This window comes from Alosa sapidissima, chromosome 4 (assembly GCF_018492685.1).
Source record: "Alosa sapidissima isolate fAloSap1 chromosome 4, fAloSap1.pri, whole genome shotgun sequence".
In the NCBI taxonomy this organism is placed as follows: domain Eukaryota; kingdom Metazoa; phylum Chordata; class Actinopteri; order Clupeiformes; family Clupeidae; genus Alosa; species Alosa sapidissima.
The window spans coordinates 22,955,171-22,969,330 of NC_055960.1; positions in this window are offsets into that span (position 1 = coordinate 22,955,171).

Here is a 14,160-nt window from a genome sequence, read left to right on the forward strand (position 1 = left end):
CTAGTGTTTGTAAAACTATTATATCTACTATCTAATCAAGCGTACACTCATAGTCAATGTATAAGACACCATCCAAGTTATATCATGGCAACATTTCATCCAAAAGTAAATCCTATCTCACCAAATGCATCAGTTAGATGTATGACAATAAAACTACATTTGCTGGCCTTCATGCCATTGACATTGTAAGTGTTTGAGGGATGCCAGTGTTTGTGTTCACACCCATTATCTAAGCAGGAGAGAGTCATTACTGAGTCATACACTAAAAACATTGAACAAAAACATGCTAGTTCAAATAGCTATGTGTGATTAGTGGACTGTGTGCATTTAGGCCCTCTTTACAGTGACCACACACGTAGAAACTGACATCACACCGAGCCAGGCTCAAAACTCAAAAACAAAAAGTGGTCCCCTACCTCATGTGTGCCGGCCCTGAGCCAGATCAGGACCAGGACTGACCCGGAGTCAGCTGCCGTCTGTCGATGGACACGAGAGCTGTAATGAGGAGCAGATGACAGACAGGCCTCTTCCCCTCACAGACAGACCCTCTTGTGTGGACACTGTCATCGTTTCCCTCTGAGTCACTCCACGGCCGTTCCGTGGCCTACCACACTCAGTGATGGCCAGTAGGTTTCAGTGACTGACATCCACTGTGTGGCTGAGTGAACTGCGGGGCTGGATGGGGTTAATTGCTATAGCTTACATTTTGGCTGCTCTCACTGGTTGCTTAGCCTCTGTTGTGTTGTGTGGGATGTTATGTGGGTTTGAGAGATTCTGTTTTTGCTAAAATCTCCTCCTTCAGTACTTTGCAATAGGGACAACAAAGGTACACAATGCAATCTAAACCCATTATTTTATAAAATAATATATGTATGAAAGATATCCAATGGAAGAAGGTGGCCTGCTCTGATGAATCCTTGATCCTGCCATTTATGTTAATTTGACACATACCACCTAATGGTATTCCCTGATGGCAGTGGTCTCTTTCAGCAGGATATTGTGTCCTGCCACAAAATGGTTCAGGAATGGTTTGAACACAACAATAAGTTCAAGGTGGGACACAACAACAAGTTTAAGGTGTTGATTTGGCCTCCAAATTCCCCAGATCTGAATCCATCTGTGTTGAACAAACTAGTCCAATCCCTGGAGGCCACAACTTTTTCCTTTTTCGTCTAAAAACATATACTAGCACAGCCAGCTGGTTTCCACAACCTGTAAACCCTGTCTCCATTACCTCCGTTTTAGTGAGGGTAAAGAATTGCTTAACTCTAACAGAGCAATTAGTATAGCAAAACATGTAATTTTGTTAGGTTGAGGGAGCAAGTGAGTAATCATATGACAAGTTTCTTATCGGCTACTCTGAATAGCAGGAAAAAATAGCTTATTTTACTGTCTATGGGAAAACACAAGCGGCTCTGCGAGCAGTTGGACTCGGCGAAAGTATTAACGGCGCATTATTGCATCACGACTTAACAACTAAATAGATTGGACACCTTAAATCAGTGTTTCCCAAACTTTTTTTCTGGGGACCCACTTTTTAAAAATGACAGACCATCGCAACCCATTTCACTTCAAATCTACCCTGCAACCACCAATATTGTTTTAAGCCACAGGTTCTCCAACTTTTCTATGCCTCATTGCTATAGGATCTAGACAGGGATGGATTACTGCACGGGCCTACCAGGCCCAGAGGCCCCATAGGGGTCAGGGGACCCTGAAGCCCAAGCCTTTGCATGGAATCATTGCCTCAATATCAAAAAATCAGGAGGCCCAGTCAGACCAATAGTATGAAAAATCAGGAAACAGAGTTTATTTACAATGATGCGCATCAAGGGAGAGACAGCATGATTTCACCTAAAGATCCATCAGCTGCTCTAACTAGACAAGGAAATAGTTAGGGTTTAAGTATATAAACTGGTATACCTGTAGCCTGCACACATGCCGGCCGGTCACTCCTCACGTGTGCAGTAATAGTTATTTATATTTTGCAGATCCGATGATTTCAAATTCCTCGTATAACTCTGTGTTCTTCGTATTCTGCCATCTTCTCAAGATTTGCCATTTGAAGTCCAGTCCACAAGTAATGTAAATAATCACGTAACTGATCAGCTGTTTCCTTCACGTGTGCAGCACGTCTTCCGTCAACAACATTGCAAGATTCCCATCATTGATGTAAAACCTTTTGAGCTTCGTTGATACTTTGTACTCATCATGCTCATGTAGACAGTAACTATATATTTCCTATTTACTTTTGTAATTAGTAATTTTGTAATTACTTTTGCAATCTGTTCCCCTGTCCTTCCTGTTCGTTCGTGCTCGGCAGTCGACTGATCGCGACTTCATTACAAGATGGCGGCCAGCGGAGAGATTCTCTGAAGGTACTGCTTGTATAAACAGTCTTTTTAAATAAACTTCCTGTGCACTTCCAAAGTTCTCAGTATCTCGTTTTAAATATCAGGACCCTCAGAAGTCTACCAATGCAGTGTGGAGTTACTTGGAACATTTTTAATGGTGTAAAAATAGCGATTTAGCTGCATAGGTTACGCTATGCCCCCACAGCTAGCTGAAAACCTTATGCAAGTTTGGCGAAAATCGGCACAGTTCGGAATACTATGGGTGACCGAAGGTGCCTATTGGACAGATGTAAGTACTTGGCAACATCTTTCAGTGCAGCTAAGGTCAATTTCACACCGGAATTCTCCTTTAAAGGATCTGCTGACAACATCTTGGTGCCAGATACCACCGCACACCTTCAAAGGTCTAGTAGAGACCATGCCCCGACTGATCAGGGCTGTTTTGGCGGAAAAAGGGGGACCTACACAATATTGGGCAGGTGGTCATGATGTTATGGCTGATCGTGTTTGTGTGTGTGTGTATTGTATGTATTGTATATCATGTATGTATGTATGTATATATATATATATATATATATATATATATATATATATATATATAGATGTATATCATGTATGTGTATATATATATATATATATATATATATATATATATATATATATATATATATGTATATATCTATATATGGTGTACATTTTGTGTGACTTAGTCATTGGCTTTCAAGTGTTTATGTTTGGAGTTGTCGCGCTTAGCATACCATGTATCCTCTCTCAATTAATACAACATGGTACTGTGATGGTGGACCATCAAATCCAGTGGCTTTTCCTCTGTTCTAGGTTAAATCTGGCTTTGGGGTTTTCACTGGATTTTACTTTCTTTCATTCTGTGCCAGATGGAAGTCTGTGATGTACAGGGTAACCACTGTGTGTTTGTGTGTGGAAATAATTCACTGAATATTTCAGTAAGACCACAATAACAAAGAACAGTGGTAAACAACAACAAACAACAACAGCAGTCACAGCGGGTGCTTTCATGAGGAATAAAAAACAGAAGATGCGGTTTGGAGCAAAGAGCACTTTGCCGAGAAATTATTATATGAACCACATTGCCATTTTTCATTTATGCAGCATTCATTTTAACATGTAGCTCCCAATCTTTTTTTGGTGCCATTTATAAAATCATTTGGGTGAATTATTTACGGCCATTTATATTCAAAAGGGTTCATTTTAAAAGGCATCCAAAAAACTTTTAGCACATTCCATTTTATGTTGCACATTCTGCAATATTAACTGAGAGATTTTATTAACAGGGCGAGTTTCAAGAGCTAGAATTCAAGATACAAGGATAGGAATGGCAAAGGAATTTCACAACTACAACTTGGTCTTCCTTGCAGGAGTCTATGGATGCCTTGTGAAGAAATTGTTGTGATAGATTGATCATATGATGTGATTTCATGCAACATTTTTCATGTGGATATTCTCTCCAGCAAGGCAAACTATTTCAGCAGTGCTGAAAAATGTGATGTTCAGTCATTGCTACACTAAATTGAACTGCCCATGTTACAGGACAAGACACTGCATGATAATGTTTTTTTTTTGTATGATGAACAATGTATTGTTATCAAGATAATGACATAAATATGTCAAAATCTCAAAGAAAACTAAGTAAAATTAATCACACAAAGCTGGGCCACAGGGCTAGGGCTTCCATACTACAGGAGTTATGTTTCTAGTAAAACTTTCCAAACAAAATACTCGAATGACATCTTTCCTCATGATACTTTGAGTTGAGAAACTCCTGAAGATTATAAGGGAGTTTGGATAACACCACTGATCAAAGCAAAGTCGGCTCGCTGTTTTAAAAACCCCATTCCAGGAGATCAGAGGAGCATCTCATCGGTGTTCACAACGTCGCCTCCCCAGAATCCCCTGATCCCTGACAACCGGTATGACACATCGTTCCAGACAGGTCGCCAGGAGAGGCGACTCGTTCCATTTCAACACCTGCGCGGCCGGGGAGATCTGAGTGCAAACTTCCCGCTGAGCGCCCGTAAATCACATGTGGCTCATCGGCCGGTCCAGCCTCCACTGGCTCAGCGCATGCTAAATCACATGACCATCTGTGTATTGTGGCGCGCAGGAGTCTTTTGGCGCATTTGGGGACAAGAGTAACCAGAGAGGGAAAATAACTCACACCAAAGCATTTTAAGGGCAACAAGGTTCTTCATCACTGTCTGTCGACATCGTTCGTGGCCGTTGCCTCCTCTCTCTCACTGAAAAAAAGAGTCCCTTAGGTGTTCTGGCTCACTAGGCTAAAGGTAATTTCGGGGATGTTTTAGCCCTGCTGTGTTTATGTTTCATAAGAGGGAGTAAAGGCTCGAGAGTGAATGTTGAATGTCAGATTTGCACTGTTGATCCAGTGCCGGTATGCTATTTTCCCGATGACTAGCCTGATTAGCCAGACTAGCTGGAGTAAGTGAAACCAGACTGCAAGAATGAAAACGGTCTGCTAGCTCTCATCTAGGAAATATACGTCCATTTCTAAGGAAACTTTCCCAAGGTCTCAAATTCTCCACGGATATGTGATACCTTGTTATCAGCAGATGCTGACAAACTTTTATCTATAGGCATTGAAAGACTTTTCAAATGTCTTCTTTCCAGTTGTCTACTTCAGAGTAGACATGTCATCTGTACTGTTTCTCAAGCCTGTTTGCACTTAACGAGAGCGAGAAGTGGCCAACGGAGAGTGGTATACAGTAGGCTACATTTGGGACTTCAAAGGCCTTACAGTAGCAGAGAGAGCAGGAAGTGGTGGAGGTGATCAATCACACAGTGAGGACAGAAGTGTACAGTAGGCAGAGGTGCGTGTAAGGGAGTCACAGGCTCAGGGCGAGGACTCAGGATTCCGGCCAATAAATCTGCTTCAGATGTGACTGGAGATCTGGCCCAGATCTGCCCCACTACCTGAGACCCAACTGCTATCAAGGAGGTGAAATGAATCCACATCAAGCAGATGCTGACCTTTCAACAAAAAATGTAACTCAAATTTAGTTCGTAATGTAGATTGAAAACATTCTAGATCTGGACCAGTGATATTACTGTAGCCAACATAGGGAGTCCAATCAAAGGCAATTCTTAGACAGCCCTCGTTTTTTTTTTTTAAATGCATGTTATGTGCATTTGTCATGATTATTAATGTGAGGCTTAAACATAACCTAGCATAGCATACTAATTTTCTGATGGATTATATAGAGGTGATTGCAATGGATGATGAATGAAATAGTTTGAGAATGTTTGTGAAATCATGTTGTGATGAAGACATAGTGTAAAGACCATGCAACCTGACACAGGCCATTGAACTCTGGCCTGCAACTCTTCCGACTGACACAACTTTGCAGTGCAGATGAGTTGGAATGCAAAAGAAGAATAGCACTCCACATTTTTCTCTCTGAAACCTTAGGCTTCAATTACCCAAGGACATTGAACAGAAAAGCTGCCTAGCAGAGGATGGTGCTTCAAACCCTTCATCTCTCTGCTAGGGAGGAGCTGCGGCTCTTGAGCTGTTTGACAGCAGCTCTTGGGCCTCGGGCTGTTGATAGAATGCGTGGCTGATGCGCACCATAGTGATCGTAACCCCAGGTCCCTGATCGTATGTAAACAGACCCAGCAGCACCGCGGGGAGGAACAGGGATTGAGAGAGAGGTCCAACACGTGTGTCTCAGTGTGAACACATGTTACATGTCCAGGATGTTCAGGGAATAATAGGCAATATGGCCAAATTATATCACAGATTTGTATAATTTTCATTAGAATAGCTGAGATGAGATCTCTCCACTCATTTATTTTGTGTGTTTTATATTGCATAACTGCAATTCCAAATATCGATGCACTCTAGAATCTGATAGTGAATAATTATTGACTCTGAAAAGCTTTAACATTCCTCCAACTGTGCATGTTTTGAAAGTGACAAAATACTGTGGCTGATTGCAAGTAGATGAGTTGGCTGCGAGCCAAGGAGACAGACAGGGAAAAGTTCTGAAAAGCCTTTGGGTTCAAAACCGCCATGAACCTCTTCACCTTAAGCAGTCTGTAGCTACAGGCGAGATAGCCTTTCACAAAACCAGCCCGGGGGACAATGTCTGTGTTGTGTCTGACAAAAAGGCCCATTTTTCACACTGGATTGTGTTTCTCTCTTTTTTTCAACCGCCTCACAGTCCAAAAACAACTGCCAGAGAGAATGTCAAAAATTTAACTTCTCTAAGGATATGTACAGTAGGCAGCCTCCTCCTTGGTAATATTAACGTTTTGCCCTTTTGTTTTACAGCAGTTGCAAAAAGCAGTTGATAATAATTGTGAATTAGAAAGAAATACCAATGAGAGTGCACTGTCAGAAATTGATTTGGATACTGAATGCACTGAATATGTCATATTTAAAACAACGATGGTGCTTGACCAACTAAAACACAAACTCACTTTCTCTTCTCTTTCTCTCTCAGTGCAAAAGACGTTCCCTCGTGCTTAATGTTTACGTCTGCAAGACTGAAACCATTTGACATTAGTCTTCATCTGTGGGGGAATGCCTGCGAGAAATAAACAAGGGATGAATTTGCATTTAGGCGCAAAGCCAGCAAACTAAATAGAATCATTCACTTTGCTCTCCGGCGTATGACAGCAGCAGGATGCAATGTGGAAGAGTGAGTGCTGTGCTCTGATTAATGCTGGGAGGGACTTTTACAAACATCTCTAACAGCTACAGTACACGTTTAGTATTTATAGAAACACCATTACTATTAGTTTGTATCTGCAATACTTTTACTATGCCATATGTGTCTATGATTATACTATTATTTTACTATTCCATGAATCTGCAGTTACATAAAGAGGACTGGTCACCTACCTTGTGTTTTTATTGAAAAGTTGCAAGTACGTGTGTATGGTGTGGTGTGGTGTATGATGGTATTTTCACTCTTGTACATCTTACTGTAATAATATAGTTATCTATCTATAATTTTAATAATGTAGTTCACCCAGGCCTATAGTGGCCAAAACATATTTGACCACTATAGGCCAGAATGACATAAAACGGTTTCAATTCACACACACAACCTGGGAGTGTTTACAGCTTTATTTATTTTATTTTCATTCAATTTTCATTTATGTATTCACACTACAAAATGCTAAATCCATGTCCTCTGGCTTTACAACCATTCTGGAAAGCTATTTGTCTCCAAAGAAACATTGACATGTTTACAATCTTTCAATTATTAAATGCAGCATTTCACTAGTCATTGTGATTAAGTCTCGAGAGTGGAGAGTATGGTTTGGCCAAGGCTTCCCCTCTCTCCCCTCTTGCCATGTGAATTGCGTGGTTTGTTATCGGTTTTGTCTCATTGGCAGCACTGTCTGAGACTTTGCTTAGTCTCTTTACATAGTGCTTTCTGGTCACTTCGTGGGTCTCAATGTGTCTTTTGTGGAAGACAGATACAGTGTTTGAATAACAAGTGAACACACAGTGTTGTAAACCCAATACAAATATGTTTATTTGGATATGGACTAAACCTTTATACAAGAGGTGGAACTGCATTTCATTGTCCCTGTACTTGTACTCTGCACAATGACATTGAAGTTGAATCTAATGTTAGTTAACAGAGGTGGTTCCGGATTGATTGCAAGCCAACAAGATGAGCTTTTTGGTAAATTATTTTTATTTGAAAATGAAACATTAATTGTTGGTTTTTCTAGTTTTCTAGTTTCTAGTTTTCTAGTGTTTCTAATGGACACTTTGAACAAGTAAACAGTTTGTGCTCACATTTAAGTAAGTAGCCATTCATTTTTTCTTTTCGGTAATAACAAAGCCAAAAATTAATACCTTTGATGTGTTGTATTGTATTTGTGGAGCGTGCATGCTGATTGGGGCTATTTTCACTTCTGGACAGCTAATGGACAAATTGTTAATTCAATTATTATTTTTGGATATCATTCTGAACATGATGATTACCAGACAGGCACAAAAATGGACGATTGGACGGATGGATTGATGAATAGGTGAGTTTTAGATAGATAAAAAATGGCTGACTAGATTGATAGATGGATAGATAGATAGGTGAATGGATGGATGGCTGGGTAGGAGTGAGTAGTAGACAGCTGACTAGTCCAGATGAGTGTGCTATGTTTCCGGGCTTCCCTCCGAGGGTGGCCCAGTCGGGGCATCTGTTCTCTCACGTCAGAGACTTTTGCTGGCACATTAAGCATGAAAGCTTGTTCCATTTCATCTGTTTTCTGTTTTTAATGCACATCATACAGGGCTGTCAGCACCACCTGATGAACAACAGGTGATAGAGGCGTTCTTATCTAATCGCTTTTGGATGGTGGAAAGGGATTGTGTTTGTGGTGGCTAGAACTGTCATGATACAGTATCTGATACACAGGCTTCCACTTCCACACTACAGACAGTATGCAGAGGTGGTGCACAGCATTTCGTAACTCAAAGTCATGTAATGACCTAGTCTTACCAATTATGTACAGTTAAGAACAAACTTATTCATACCCCTAATTAAATTAAATATTGATTTAATGTTGATTTCCTCTTGGCCAATATGTTTGTTCTGACTGAAAATGACATGCCAAAAGCTTGTAAGAAAATGTGGGAGAAACATGGAATCAAAAAAAGAAGTGTTTTCATCCTTTTTAACATTTTATGAAAAATGGCATGTCCAAAATTATTCATACCCCTTTTAAATACTTTAAATAATCAATGGAAACATCTTTATTTGCATTCACAGCTCTCAAAATTGTTCTTATAATACCTACCAAGCCTCTCCATGTCTCCACAATGATTCTAGACTGCACCTTTTCAACAGCAATCTGGGTTTTGATTATTTGTTATCAATCTGGCCTTGTGCTCACTTTTTTGATGGATTAACCCCAGCACAAATATTAACCCAACAAAGATTAACCAAACGTGACAGTACAACGAATTCTTGCGATACTCGGTTGGATTGCATATACATACATATGTTATGTGTGGTAAAAATATTACTATGTTACTCATACTGTGTTATGAGATTGGGAAGTTAATCAAGGGGAACAGGAGCTGGAGAAAGGGGAGATACAGTAGAAGTGTAAAAGCGAATAAAAGATCTTTATATATTATAATTATACCTGTGACCCGCCTTCCTTCCACGCCTCAGTGAGACTGGATAATCCACCAATAGTTCCCCAAAATTATTACATTATTCAGAAAAACTGACTTGCTCCTAGGCTTACATTTAGGATAATAGTTTACCATTGGTCATGTCTGATCATGTCTAATGTGCATGCTGATACAAGGTTATTTTTTAAACATTTATTTGCAAATTGTGTTAGACAGTAGTAGTGAGTGATAGTGATAAAATAGAGAAAAAACACAGTAATACCCACTATAGCGCACATAAAGAGCAAGGCTGTCCCCACCCCACAGATCATACAATACAGAGTTGGCTCCATTAGACAGAAATGAACCAAGTAGGTCTTGGAAAAACAAAGAGCAAATCCATAATGACCAAAGCCCTGTCAACCAAGGTCTAATAGTCTACCAGTAGCAATGGTTTGGCACTAAATATCCCCTTATGCAAATAGAGTACAGCCACAATTACTCTCAGGATATTAGGCTTGAACAGGCAAAGGGTGACTTCATCATCCCCACTTGCCCACTGGCAACACATGAAACCACCCAAACCAAGATTTGAATGAGGATTTTCCAATAAACTCCCACAAAAATGTGAAATGAGGAAATGGTGAAATCCAAAACAAATCCACCAGTGATCTGGGGGGTATTCCAAGTACATGGTTTAGTGGAAAACCTGGGTAAGTTAACTCAGAGTAAGTGGTAAACCTCCTACAACAAGAGCCCTATGGCATTGTTTAGTCAGGAGAATGAAGCCATACAGCTCTTCTATTAGGAGGTTTACCGCTTACTCTGAGTTAACTTACTCTGGTTTGTCACTAAACCATGTACTTGGAATACCCCCCAGGTCTCTTCGAAGATATGGTGATGAAAGATATCAAAACAGGGCTTTGGTGGGTTTCCACTGCCAATTACTTGGATCATTGTCTGTAACTACTGTTGTTTGAAATGTAATCTGTGTTAATAATGTTGTGTTGGCAAAGAACTCAGACAAGGGAGTTTTGATTAGACCAAACAAAAGCACCAACGATGCAACTTGGACAATCTTCATCAAAATGAACAAGGCAAATATTTAGTTATTAAATACTTCCATGTACAACATCCAGATGGACACAGAGGTACCTTTTCTATCAAAACAAAATACTTTAAAGGCTCTTTTAAAGAGTGGATTTGAAATTTTACTCCATCAGTGGAAACATACAGTACATTTCCCATCAGAAACAATCTAACAGGTTTGCATTCTTGTGTAACAGAACAGTTCTATAACAGAATGCCATGTGTCTCATGTCAAACACACAATCACTCCATGCCTATGGCCAGTTGAAACACATGGCCCCTTATCGCTATCAAGATGGGCCATCTCCTAGATAGGCTCGACAGGACCAATATGTTAACAGCAAATGCACATCTTGTGCTTCACACCCAGAACACTACAGCATGTCTCATCAACTCCAAAAACGATCTGGCATTCTTTGGTGCTAAAGTCATAAAACTGCTAGATATCGGGAGGGACCCTCTGTGATTGAAGAAAGGCAGAAAGAAAGAGAAGAAGAAGAAGAACAAGAAAAAGAAGAAAAAGAAAAAAGGGAGGCTTAAGACATGCTACTACCAGACTGGCCACCACCCCCACTTAGAGAAATCTACTCACTTACCATCAAGAGAAATTATTCCCTTGAAAGTAAAGCTAACATGGTAGATTATGGGGGTGGGATAAGGGCAGTTGGGTCGACGAGGGGTTATTGAGGCTTGTTATAGGGTCTAACGGGTTAAGCCAAGCTTTGAGTTCATAGCATACCCCCCCACTATCGACATAGACATTAGGAGGCCTAACAGAAGAGAAGATGACCCCTTGCCTCTCTGACCACCCCAGACAATGACACACACACACACACACACACATACACACACACAAACACACACACACACACACACAGCGAGAGAGAGAGAGAGAAACACACACACACACACACACACACACGCGCACACACACACACACACACACACACACACATACACACCAGCCCTACCTCCCTCTTACTGTGAGGGATCAGGTGACCTCTCTTACCTTTGAAATCTGGGATGTGATCAAATAGCCCACCATCAGTTAAAGCTCAGAAGCTTTGCACAATGACCCCTTTCTCCCCTCAATGGAAAACAGGAACCCCTGCTGCCCACAAAGGCTCTGATAGACACAGTCTTATGCAATTGGAATGTGAGTAAGCTTATGGATTAGCCTGCTAATGATGTTCAGATTGACCAGACCACTTCATGACAAATGGTGCGGTAGCTTAAAATAAACCCCCTCCAAAAAAAAGAAAAATAAAGAAGAATGAGAAATGATGTGATGACAAATCATATCATGTAGCCATTCCTTCAATTCGCTATACTGAGGCTGATCACTGTAGATTTGTAGCACTTCAGCGTGAACTCAGATGTGTCTATTCAGGTTTTTATTATAAACATACACATGTACTGACATATGAGATTAGAGATGATATTTGGAAATATTTGAAAAAACAAAAAAAACAATCACAAATCGCAATTACTATTTAAATATTAAGATGTTTTAAAACACAATTTTGTCAGTTTTTTTTGTTGATGCCCAAACAATGAGAAAGATGTTAAAACAGCACCCTCTGGAGACATTTAAGGTTACTGTAACAACTCATTTGTAGTGGCTCACCAGATCCTAAGCATGTGAGTGAGTAGTTATATGCATGATACTTCTCCAAATTTAAGAATATATGTTGATGGCTTTATGTAAAACAGCCTTGGCATTTGAAAATGAGATGGATGTTGAATATATCAGTATTGTAATCATATTTGTTATTATCTATTCCTAATGTGATGTATAATTATCTTTTCATAATCCTGTGCCTTCACTTAATGAGTGCATTAATGCACTTTATGATTATCTATGCTATACATAATATTTAAAAATGCATACCATCACACATCTAATCAACTTATTTGCATACCATACAACATTACAAAATTAGGACAAGAAGGTATAATAATTGGTCCTTTCCAAGACACTATATAGAAGTTGGCCAAATGCCTATCTGTAAAGAGTCATTAAATACACATCTGTTTACAGAAGTGCATGAAAGTTCACATTTGATTCCACATAATGTCAGCATTATAGTAATGAACAGAAGGAGGCTAAACACTTCAATTAACCAAACAGGTTGGTTATTTTGGGCTTTTCAAAGTTCCATCTCGGCAGTGAGAACATAATGGTGCCCTCTGTTTCACAATGTGTCCTTGTGCATTTCCATCATCAGCATTTTAATTAGAGTGTTTGTAATTTAAAAAGCTTTGATGGGGTCATTCCCTTCTGATTACGTTTAACATCTCAATATGCCGGGGCATCTTTTATTGACAGCAATTTGGAGTAATCACTCGTAAATATTGTTTGTAATGATTATGTTGATCCATCACTCCGGCGACAGAGGCTCAGTATGCGAAGCACGTATACAAGGCCCACACTGCCCTCTTTCCTATTGAAAATCCAAAGATCTGTCTTATCAATCTTCGGTTGCTTTAAACGAGCGCATTAATTATTTATTCGCGCCCAGTGCCGCCCACTAACAAAAGGGATATTACAAAAGCTAAATATTTTAAGGGAAGGGACATGAACATGCTGTTTTCAGTGTTTCAGTGGCTATGTTTCCTTAGAAGGCTGCTTGTGTTCATGTGTGATGTTCCTTGTAGTGTAGGAGCCATGGTCAGGGAGAGGAACTTTATTGTCAACACCTTTCAACCCCACACAAACTGCTGCAAACAGAACATCTGTTGTCTCATTATGGTCTCAGCGCAACTCAGAGGAAATTGGGTAAGTTATGTAAGGGTCATAGAATTTAAACAAGTAGGCCTAAATGAGGATGGACTGTCCTTGGTTTGATCCCCGCACCAATTTACCCCACCATATGGCTCGATTAGCTGCGTGGGTATTTGGGGGTTACATTCAAACGTGTGACAGCATCCGGTTAGAAGGACAGACCCATCTGCTTAAAAGTACTCATCGGCACCTTAGAAGCAGAAAACTGCACACCCTGACATTTTTCTCTGGGCTAAAACAATGTAGCAGTAAAAAGAAAAGATGAGGTAAAGACACTGAACAACTATTTCACTAGCAGAGGGTGTGTTTGCATTTTGTTTCTAACTCTGTTCTTTTGCCTACAGCTGTCCTTCTGTTGTTTTTCTCTGCCAGTGAGTGAAGAGATGGTGTCTCCTCTCTGATGGCTTTGTAATGGACATGGTGACAAATGCATTGCTGTATGGACACACTCCAATTATATGGCTCAAAATACCTCAATCATAATTAAAGCATCTCTTCTCTGGGAGGACTCGTAAGCATAGACTCTGAAGTAGATGCGTGTAGCTTGCTTTGTTGTGGTGTAAATGGGTCAGTTGTCTTTGGAAATAATTTTTCCCTCATCGTCTTTTCCCCTCTGCAAGTTCTTGTGAGAAGGCAAGTCCTCATTACATGTAGACAATTTTCCCCTGAGCTCAATTATAAACCGATACCAAGCATCCATCCTGTTTCATGAGTGGCGCACACTAGATGATGATCAGGAAAAGGGGATTTTAATTTTAAAAAATTCCTTGCATTGACTGTACAGTGATATCACACTTGTA